The sequence below is a fragment of the Halichoerus grypus genome, chromosome 12 (genome assembly GCF_964656455.1).
Source record: "Halichoerus grypus chromosome 12, mHalGry1.hap1.1, whole genome shotgun sequence".
In the NCBI taxonomy this organism is placed as follows: domain Eukaryota; kingdom Metazoa; phylum Chordata; class Mammalia; order Carnivora; family Phocidae; genus Halichoerus; species Halichoerus grypus.
In genome coordinates this window covers 82586250-82597955 of record NC_135723.1, presented here as the reverse complement: position 1 = coordinate 82597955, position 11706 = coordinate 82586250, and the positions used below count along the sequence as shown (strand labels likewise).

General features: G+C 37.6%; 1 long non-coding RNA gene across 1 annotated transcript; it reads right to left on the bottom strand.

The window, feature by feature from the left end:
- Positions 1–4896: 4896 nt before the first annotated feature.
- LOC118538173 (uncharacterized) lies at positions 4897–11705 on the bottom strand. The gene is made up of 2 exons (XR_004918479.2): positions 10810–11705; positions 4897–7244 (listed from the first exon to the last, which is right to left on the bottom strand). It is a non-coding gene; the product is annotated as an uncharacterized LOC118538173 (long non-coding RNA).
- Position 11706: the final 1 nt, after the last annotated feature.

Below are 11706 nucleotides of genomic sequence, written 5' to 3'. Positions count from 1 at the left end.
AGTTTACTTCCTCTTCTGCTCATGTGTTCATTCAGTCAAAAATGCCCATCAAGTGCGTACTATGTGCCAGACTGTATATGGTTGCCTGTGACTAATGAAATCATGACTGGCTTAATCAACTACGATTATAAAGGTAGGAGTCCATTTACTACAAAAGATCCTGAGTAGGCCTCAAAGATACAGGGATTTATCTTCTCATAACATGGCTGTGTATATGGTACCAATGGAAGGCTTCATAGAATTTTCTTTCAGGGTTCTCAAAATATTATTCTTGGTAATGTCAGTCACCCAAATCACATAACTAAGTCTTGAATGTTTTTTGTTTTCCTCTTTAAGATTGTATTCATTTGAGAGAGAGAGAATGAGTTAGAGAGAGAGCATGAGCAGGGTGAGGGGCAGAGAGAGGAGCAGGCCCATGGGGCCTGATGCCAGGCCCGATGCGGGGCTGATGCCTGGACCCCAGGACCCCAGGATCATGACCTGAGCCAAAGGCAGAGGCTTAACTGACTGAGCCACCCAGGCGCCCCTTGAATGTTTTTTTCTTGCTCTTAACCTAATCCTACTACCAACATCGAGCTCATCTGCAAATTTAATTCTGTAGCAAATCAAACTATTGGAGTATGTAAGAACTAGGCCTGCTATCCACAAAGATTTCTGTCCTATCTGAAAACTGCAAAAAGTCAGCTAATTGATTTTCATAAATGACTTTTGATTATTCAAGTAATTGTATTCTCTTAATGAATCATATCTTATGCAAATTAATTTGTCTATATAAATAAATCATAGCAAAAGACATTCTTATGTATATTTGTACTAACTCCATAAGTATAAGCAGTAGTGTATTTTTGGCAGAGGTATGGTTTCTCAAATTATGTAAATTGAGTGTTTCTGTTGATAATCATGATTTTTCTGCTGAATGTTTAATAGAAGGAAAGCTTTTTCTTTTTAAAGTTGTTTTGGCATTTTTAATCAGAAAGTAAATTAATGAAAGCATGTGCATGAAAACAATAGATTTCATATAACCTGTGGGGGGACAGCAATCAGACAGCTGTAAATTCCATGAAGGTGCAGATCATGGGTTTGGTTTTTGTTTTTGCTCATCATTACATCTCCCAATCCTTGGTACAGTTACTGGAATAACGCAGGTGCTCACTAAATACCTGTTACATGAATGAATCAAAATACACTAATTTGATAATTGATATTTTTAGAGGATAAACTAATGAAATTTCGCCTACTCAGCAAAGACTTCAAATACATATGGAGGTGTTGGATGGAAGAGGAATTATATGGAATTACATATGTTCTATATACTCATACTTGCTGGGTGTGAGAAGCTCAGGAAAGCCAATTTCAACACAATAGAATAAAGTGGAATGGATTATCTTAGGAGGTGGTAAATTCCCTAATACTTAGAAATGTTCAAACTTTAGCTCGGCCCTTGGCAGGAATATTGTAAAGGAGATGCAAGCTTTAGATGGAAGGTTGGAGTTAAAAGATGACTTTGAAGTTTTTTCCAACCCTGACATTGTGCAAAAATGATTGGTAATTGAGCCAAATCTTCATGCCTTTAAACTCATGTAGTTCAAAATATGGTAAATTTGAACACACTTTTCTCATGTGAATCATGCAGCAAGAAATCAAGAGTTATATTTTCTTGCCCCTCCTAATTCAAAGTTAGAATATGTATTTTACTCACTGGTTTCTTTCATAAATAGACACAAACCAACAGTTGACCTATTAATGCCAATTACCCTTTCCTTTCTCCTCACCACCTCTTTATATTTTTTCTTGGAATTCTTTCCCCTCTTTTTAATACAAGGATGATGTAAGGATGAACAAGTAGACTACAAAATATCTTCTGTAGACTCTTTTTTGATTCCCAGAAAACATGAGGTCTTTGTTATCTTTAAGTGAAATTCCAAGGGACAGTTAGATGAGATACAAATATCTCAAATGTTTTCCAAATAAAATGCAGCACTTAAGTTGAACAGTCTTTGGACATTCATTTTATTAATCTAGTTGACGTGTGCATTATTTTGCATCTTCATTCATCTGGCTGGGTTCCATGTTTAAAATGACCTTCTCATGACCAGAAAGACCACAATTTAGAAAAGGAGGGATTGCAATGAGATCTTTGCTCACCTTACTGTATAACTGTTCTCAGTTTCACAAGTGATTAAGAAAAGAGAACTAACATTAATGGGGGAATTTTTGAATATTCTATAGCAATTGTTCCTTTTTAAAATAAAATTTCTGAGAAATGTAAAGCAAGTTTATTCCCATAAATGAAACTGTCATTCCTCACTGAGTTGGCATACTGTCTCTTCTAGCAATAAGATGTTTAGAAAGACACTGAACGGACTCACTTTTTTTTTCAAAAGCATTTATATGAGAAAAGAGTGACAGATTTAGATATTCCCCCAAAAAGTTCCAAGAAGAAAGTGTCATTCTATGGTATTGAAAACAGTGATTAACTCCAGCACGTAGGTGACATTGGATGATTTAGGACTGCCTAGCAACACAGGTCTTACCAAGAATCTTGACACTCTGGATCCTATGGTGCTTTTATCCTAAATAAAAGCTACTCTGCCTGAATGGAGGGAGTAACTTCCTGATGCTCTTTTTCAAAATTCTTACCAATCTAACTTTTTCTTACTCTCTATATGACAATGACAACACTGAAATTGCTTTATAAACAGTCTGTTGTCGCTCTCTGATGACTCGAGAGTAGAAGAAACCCCCAGCAAGCTTCCTGACTATATAAAATACCATCTCCTTCCATATGCTGTAAATTTAGAGATCTCTTATATTCACGATAGACAACTCTCATTTGAAAAAAATTAAGAAAGTTTGAATGGGAAAATAAATGTTGATTTAAGATAAAAAGTGATCATTTTGTAGAAATTATTTTAGAAATTATTTAAAATCTTGGACAAATATAAGTTCAGAAACCAGTCACTTACTTTAAATGTTTCATTAAAATAATATTTTGTTGTAGGTTATGGTTTGATACATAGCAGTCTATATGTTCAGTTGGAATTAAGACCTGAGGCATATGTATGGATTTTTAGCTTTTGACTCAGTTTCCATAAGCCAAAAATGTACGTTTTTTTCTGATACTTTATCATTAGAGAAGATTTTGGATTTGGTAGTTCAGATCAATACGCTAAGGAAGTTAGAGTTACATAAACGAGTTAACTTCATTCTGTTCCACAGCCTTATTAAATCAGTCTTGAAAATAAACTCCTTTGGCCATAAGGAGGAGCAGTTGAGAGAATGAAAAATTCAGAATGCATTTTATTTTATTTTGTTTATTATTTTAGAGAGAGAGAGAGAAAGAGAGAGAGTGAGCAGGGAGGGGGAGAGGGAGAAGGAGAGAGAGAATCTTACGCAGGCTCCAAGCGCAGCGCTGAGCCCGATGCCGGGCTCAATCTCAGACCCTGAGATCATGATCAAGAGTCGGACTCTTAACTGACTGAGCCACCCAGGCACCCCTAGAATGCTTTTTTAATGATATAATACCAAATACAAAACTCTTCAATGACTACCTGTCTAAATAGAATCACAAAACATTTACAATTTAGAATTTAGAATGCATTACCCTGTTAATACATAACAATAGATAATCTATTAGCCAGCTATCCTTAAGGAATAGGTCTTGGAAACATTATAATATTTACTTGGAAAAAACCAACACCTTATTTATTCATCCTCTATAATGTTCTCTTCTCTAATTCAAGTGAGTTGAAAAACGCTTTGCAGCAAATGCTCCCTTTCCCTGTCCCCCTGCTGCTGTTGTGTATAGGACCTTATAATTCCATGGTTTCACTCATCTCTACTGTGCCTGTCTTATGTGATTATTATGAAATAATATACTTTCTTTTTTTACATGTCATCATTATTAGATTGGGAACACCTCAATAATTAGACTAGAAACTCCAAGAGGATAAGAACTTCCTAAATTATTCATGGATGTCTTCCTAGGACCTGGTATATAAGGCAGTAAGTAAATTTTTGTTGACTAAAGGGAAGAAAACTTCTCTTACTGTATGTTCTCAGTTTGGCAGGATGTTTGGAATATAATAGGTACTTAGTATGTTGGTTGAATGGATTTTCCAATAATTATAAAATTTTTTTCAACTTCATATCATGTAAGACTAAACCAGAGAACAGTTTCCAGTTACATAATTGATCATTAGTTTCTAATGATCAGATTAGAAATAAAGATGCAGTTCAATTAACTTTTATGCTTTTACTTTTGCTTTGATAATTTCTAAAACCTAAACAGAATTATCAAGATCACTAGTTAAAAGGAGTCTCTATAATAAAATCATTGTTATCTCCTTACAAATTACCTATTCATAGCAAAAATAGAACTGCACAGTGGAGAAACTGAACAGCCACTTAAGCCAGTGAGGAAGATTAATATCAAACAGACATCACATGCCTCTGGTTTTGATACTCTGAGAAAGACACCACATTCCTTATGCTGTATTCCATTCAGAAAAATCTAAGACCTCAATCTAATCATGAAGAAACATCAGACAAACCCCAGTTGACTCTTTCTATAAAAAACTGGCCTGTATTTGTCAAAACATCATTGTCATAAAGGACAAAGAAAGACTGAAGAACTGTCCCAGGTTGAAGGGAAGTAAAGGGTTATAACTAAATGCAATGTGTGGTTCTGGATTGGGTTTTATATTGGAGCAAATAAAACACATCCATACAGGGCACTATCAGGATAACTGACACAGTTATAATTAATATAATATGTATATTATATATAGTAATAATAATAATAGAAGAAATAAAAGTACAGTTGGCCCTTGAGCAATGCAGGAGTTAGGGGTGCTGATGCCACCTCTACCCCACAGTTAAAAATCCAAATACAACTTTTGACTCCCCAAAAACTTTACTAATAGTTGACCAGAAGCCTTGCCAATAACATAAACTGTTAATTAACACACATTTTGTATGTCATATGTATCATATACTGTATTTTTACAATAAAGTAAGCTAGAGAAAAGAACTGTGAAGAAAGGGACAGGAGAATATATTTACAGCACTATATTGTATTTATTGAAAAAATTCATGTGTAAGTGGACCTGTGTAGTTTAAACCTGTGTTGTTTTGAGGGTCAACTGTATTGTATCAAATCATGTTTTTTTGTTGTTGTTTGCTTGTTTTGTTTTTTAAGTAGGCTCTATGCCCGAAGTAGGGCTCTAACTCAGGACCCCAGGATCAAGAGTTGCACGCTGTACCTACTGGGCCAGCCAGGCGCCCCAAATCATGTTTAATCAAATCAAATCAAATTTATCATGTCAAATTTCCTAAATTTGATAACTGTACTGTGGTTATGTAAGATAATATCCTTGCATCTAGAAAATACACACTGAAGTAATAAGGGATGAAGGGCCATGATGTATGCAACCTATTCTAAAGTGGTTCAAAAATCAAATGGAGAGAGAGAAAACAAATATGACAAAACATTAAAAATTGGTGAATCTGGGTCAAGGGGGTATGGGAATTACTTGCAATTTGGGTTTAAATTTGAGATTATTTCAAAATTAAAAGTAAAAAAAAATTCAAACCAAAAAACCACCCCTCAAAAAAACAAAAACAAAGTCATAAATGGTTTTATCTGATGGATGGTTAGTAGTTTCAAGTATCTAGCTGTGGTATATATTCTATAGCATTGCTGACTCTATATGCTAGTGGTTCCTTTAATTGTCCTTGTATGATTTGTCTCTACATTAGAAATGAGTGTCCCATTAGGCCAGGAGCCTAAGTAAACCAAACTCGTAAAAGTGATTTTCCCCACTAAATTTTTCTTATTATGTTTACTGCTAATTCAGGCCCTCGTGCCCACCCAGTAACTTTTAATGGTTGCCCTGTTATATGACAGTAGTGTGCTAGATGATGGCAAAACACAGAGGAATAAGTTAGGGTCTTTGTTCTTGATGAATTCTGATTGATGGGAGAGTCAGACATTTGATCAGAATGGTGCACTACAGGAGAAAGAAGTTGGAGCAATTATTTGTCCGTAGGAACTGATGTCATAGAAGGACTGACATCTGAAGTGGGTCTTGAAGGGTGAATATGAGTTTTCTAGATGAAGGGGAAAGGTATTTCCAGGCATGAGGAGTAGCATGTGCAAAGGCATAAAGCCTTGAAAAGTTCAATAATCATTTCTAATTTCTGTTTCTAAGATGTAGTTCAGAGGCATTAAAACCTAGGTCAGCTACTTTAAAAAACATTTTTATTGTGAAATTTTATACACATTCATAAAAGTGCATAAAACATATCTATCAGTTTACTGAATTATTATAAAGCAAATACACATGTAATGATCACTGAGGTCAAAATCTATAAAATGGCCAGTAATTCCCAAATTGGTACTGCTTCATTCAGTTCCACTTGCCAACCTTCTCCTTCCTGGAAAGGTGACCACTATTCTATTTTAATAGTTGCTTTAACAAAGGGATACACCCTCATAACTGACACCTCTATCATCTCTCTCTAAAATTCCCTTGTGTCCCACACTCCTTCCCCACTCAGTTGTGACCTTTTGCTTTGTTAATTTCTGAAAAGGGTGAGAAATCCTTAGAGCATAAAGTTGTGAAGTTGTGGGTGGGCCAGATGTAATGAGTATTTATTATTATATATCTGTACTGTGTTCCGGATCCTGCTGGGTACTTTATTCATTAACCGATTTCTCACTATGCTGGAAATAGCATAAAGCCGAGAAAACTGAGGCTCAGAAGAGGTTCTTACTTGCCCAGAGACACAAAACCCATGATTGATGGAGATAGGACTAACATCCAGATTTTTCTGACCTCAAAATGTACACTGATTATATGGTTCTTGTTAAGATTTTATTTCTTCATGTAAAAAATTGGCAGTCAACAGAGATTTTCAGTTGGAGAGTAATATTGGATTGGTTTGGACTATCATTCTGTTGATAGTGTGGAGTAATTGAGGGAGGGAGAGATGGGTGGTAGGGAGACCATGGAGGTGGTTATGGCAATGGTTCAGAGATAGGGTTTTAGACTAGAAGATTGATGGTGCATATGGAGAGAGGAAACTATTTTCTCGAGCTTTCTGAGGTATAACAAATTGTTTATGTGGTAGGTTAGATGTTGGGGATAAGTGAGATGAGAAACCTGTATACAGGTAACCTCCGTTACTTTGCTTCTGTGCCAATGCTCTTCCTTTGACTCCAAGGCTTCTGTCTTGAGAGCCTAAATGGATAGGAACACTGTTGGTTAAAATTTGAAAGAGAAAGAACATTTTGGTAAGAAGTTCAGTTTTGGTCCTGCGAACTTTGAGATGCCTGGGGAAATTCAGATGGTCTGTCTCATGGGTAGTTAAGAGTTTAGAGGCTCCAGGGACAGGTCTGACCTGGAGATAAAATTTTAGTAATCATTAGAATATATGTAACTTGAGGCATAGGACCTGGACTCAGACCTATATTTAAATCTTGGCTCAGACACTAATTATCTGTTTCTCTTTACATAAAATGGGATAATATCTAACCCAGGATCTTTGTAAGGTTTCAGTGAAAAACTAGAAAGCACTTAGCACATTGAGTTCAGAAGTGACAAAATTATCATTAGGTATTATTAGATTATAATACAGACTTATGAACAAACTCCTTTATAACCAAAAAACATTTTTAAGAAATGAAATTCACTTAAATGCTATCTGAAATGCATTTGAATGGAAGACTTGTCAAGGATGGTTTGGTGCCCATATGACAGCATGGTGCATGCATTGTGTCACCTGGCCAGCAAGACCTAAGTGTGCCTTAGCACCAGGAATGAAAGATACAAGTTCATTGTCAGGGTTTCCTGGTAGGCAACTTATCTCCAGGGTAGCAACACAGGTACAACCTACTCCTTACTCTCCTTAAAATAAACACCTTAGGGAAAGCATTATCTTCTTTTTTCATATTATGTTGCTTGTAATTCTATATAGTTGATAAAAGAGCAAGTTTAATATTTGTGCCTGTAAATCAATTTTTCCATGACTCTTTCTAAACTCTCAGCCTATTTTGGCCCATAATTTGATTTGTACCTAATTATGAATTTAATTATTTGTGTTATAAAATGCCACCTCATTATCAAAGCTAGCAAAATCTGGACCAGAGTAAAGGTTCTATAGAAACCACAATTACTTCTATTTGGTGTTAGGTTTTTATGCTGTGTTTTAGTGGGATGTGTTTAAAAACAGATGGGAAAACCTTTCAAAAAGCAACAAAATGATGAGAAAAAGAAGTCTACTTGGAAAAGTTAAGTAATCATCAGTTTATCTACACAAGGCCACCAAATTGGCCCAATTATTTAGTTTAAAGAATAGGTTTGATTAGTAGCTTCTTGTTTTGCTGTTCTTAAAGGAATCATACAGCATTAAAAAAATTCAACAGCTTTAATTAGCTAGTACCATTCTTGAAATAATTATCTATTGTGAAAGAGTATATGCAAAGACCATCACAATAATCCTTCCCATTCCTATTATGCATGTCCCTTTGAAATGGGACTTTGCTGTTCTTCCCATCCATAAGGGGAATCTGTTTTCCCAATTCCTGAATCTATGCTGGCCTTTTGACCTACTTTGACTAACAGAATGTGATAGAAGTGATGTCGTGTAACTTCTGCTTCAAGAGGTCTTACAGCTTCCTGTTTCTACCTGCCTGGCATGCTGCCTACATATGAAGCCCAGGAAGAAAGGCTAGGAGATAGGTCCAGCCAATAGTCAACACCAACAACCAGTCATGAGTGTGCTCAGTTAAGATGCCAAATGATTACCTGCATGATCCCAGACAAGGCCAGTCTGAATCACTGATGTATAGAATTGAGAGTATGTAAAATGGTTTTAAAGCACTATTTCTAGGGTGGTTTCTTATGCAGCAATAATAAATGTGTATGTGTGTGTAGAATTTTCCTGCCTTGCAGATGAGAGAATAATTTTAAACCATAAAATGGTCTTAGGTTAATCATAAGGACGTATTTCCAGACTTTAAGGATCAAAAAGTTCCTTAAAGCCGTAATAATGTGTCACCTAGGTTGCTGCAGTGAACAATGAAGACATAATTTTTCTGGGATGATTTGTGCAGTGTTTTTAGAGGTAGGACGATAATTCTAGATGATGTCCAAAGTCTAAGCTCTAGAGCCCTATGAAATTTCAATTAAATTCTTGTGATTTAGCAACTCCATAAACTTGGACATAGCATTTTAATACCTTTCACAAATGACAGGATCTACTGGCTCATCTTTCACATACAGTGTGATCCAAAATGGTTATGGTATAGTGTAGGCGACATGGTATAGGCAATATAGCATAATGGCTAAGGTCATGAGTCTCAGAGCCATACTGCTTGGGTTCAAATGCTGGCTCAGTTGCCTATCAGCTGTATGTATCAGGTAACCTTGAGGAGTTATCTAACCTATTTCTGCCTCAGTTTCCCTACCTGTAGAATGGATTGAATTGTTGATGATAGGATTAAATGAGTTATTTAAAAAAATTTTTTAAAAAAGATTTTATTTGAGAGACAGAGAGAGTGAAGGTGAGAGAGAGAGAGAACACAAGCGGGGTGAAGAGCAGAGGGAGAAGCAGACTCCCTGCTGAGCAGGGAGCCCAATGTGGGGCTCGATCCCAGGGCCCTGGGATCATGACCTGAGCCGAAGGCAGATGATTAACCGACTGAGCCACCCAGGTGCCCCTAAATGAGTTATTCTTGAGCTTAAAACATATTACTCAATACATGTCAGATACTAGTATTGTTATAGAAGGGATAGATCTAGGTATTAGACCCAGTTCTGTTACTTTGTGACCTTTAGCCAGTCAGTTAACCTCTCTGGATTTCAGTTTTCTCATTTATAAAGTAAGGTTTACTAGATAATTTCCATGGTTTCTTTTCATCTTTAAAATTCTGATTCAGTATTCCAATATCTGTTTTACCCACACAGACGTTCCAATCTTATCTATACTTATAGTTTCTCAAAAACTGTTTAAAATCCATTCTATTAGCAAGCAATTTTGGGGACCTTCTAGCACCAACCACTCTAAAGTATAAAGAGTGCTGCATTTACTCCGGAAGCTAACCATTTTTTACTCATATGTGGCAAGCAAACATTTATAACTCACATATTTGAAACAATGCCTTTCCAGGTTTATGGAAACTTAAAATTGTATATTCATTTTTTAACCTGTGCTAAATAAATGTGCTTATAAAAGTAGGAAAAGCTCCTCTGGAAATGAAGAAAATATTTCACCTCAAATTTTACCAAAGAGCTCCAATGTTAAATAAAAATTACCTGTAACTCCACTGTTAAGGGGTCACATTAAATTTTTTTCGATATGCTTAAGCATACTGCACACAATGTTACACAAAATGATTTTTATTGGCTGCCTAACAAACACCATCATGTGGACATATCATAATTTCTTTTACCTTACATGTAGGTTGTGGCATTACATTTTAGTTTGATGTTGTATGACGCCTCTTGAAAATGGGACAGAAAAAAATGATCAAACATACTACGTATATGTGACTGGCGTGTAGAATGTACAGTAGCTGGAATTCCCTTAAAAAAGTGGATCACTTGGACCACTCTTCTTCCTTTTCCCGTCACCCCTATAATCAAGCTGCTACAATCCCCCAAGACCTATGCAAATGCTCCGTTCAGTATTTTCACAATAACGAGTTTATCAATTAATTACTGGACCTACCACAAATTTTCCTATTAATTTTTAAAACAGATTTCAGTCACTCGTTTGCTCTTCCAAAATACACACAGAACCTACCGACTATTAAACCGCTCTTTCAGGACCCCGCAAACGGACAATTCAAGCTACACAACTGCGGAGATTTTCAGTGGATCTTTCGGCTCGAGAAGATAAAACAAAGCTTTTTCTCCCTTAATATTTCCTGACCGACAGTGGACACGTATTTGCTTGTAGAACAAGAACTCCGTTCTGGGAGTTGAGGAGGCGGCTCTCCTGCCCCAAGAGGCGACCACACGGGTTTTCGGAATTTGACAGACGACCGCGATCTTCGGGGATTTTCCAAGCCGGACGCGGGCACCGAAGAGGAGGGAAAGCGCGTCCTGCGCACGTGACCCACCTTCTTCGCCTTCAGGCTCCAGAAGAGGAGCGCCGCGGCAATCAATCCCGATCGTCCACCACTAGATAGTTTCCTCCCAAGGACCTGATGAAAACCCCAAAGTGCTGAGAGGCACACTTCGAAAATTCTTAGGTTAAAAAAAAAAGAAAGTAAAGACTTCTACCATTAGTGTGCTGACAACCTTTTCGGAATCACCACTACTTACGGCTCACCCATTTGTCGAGCCGCCTCCTACAGTTCATTCCCGTGCTTTTCCAACCCTCCCCGTTTCGGTTCCAATGGAAGGAGAAAAGCAACAGTTTGCTTGCCCATCAGCCCGCCTCTCGGGCACAAACAGCCCAGGGCTCCGGCTGTCCGTCCGCCCGCGAGAGCACGCGCGGACGAGTAGCCGGCCCGAGACCCCCGGTCGCGGACCCAGCGCCACCGGCCCAGGGTCCCTCCCTTTGCCCGGCCGTAGCGCGTCGCCTCGCCACAGGCCCGGGCGCCCGGTCGGGCGCATGCGCGCGGCGCTCCCGGGCGTGCCGGCCACACTCCCCCCACCCACTCCGAGAGCTTGTCACTTCCTGCCCTCGCCCCAT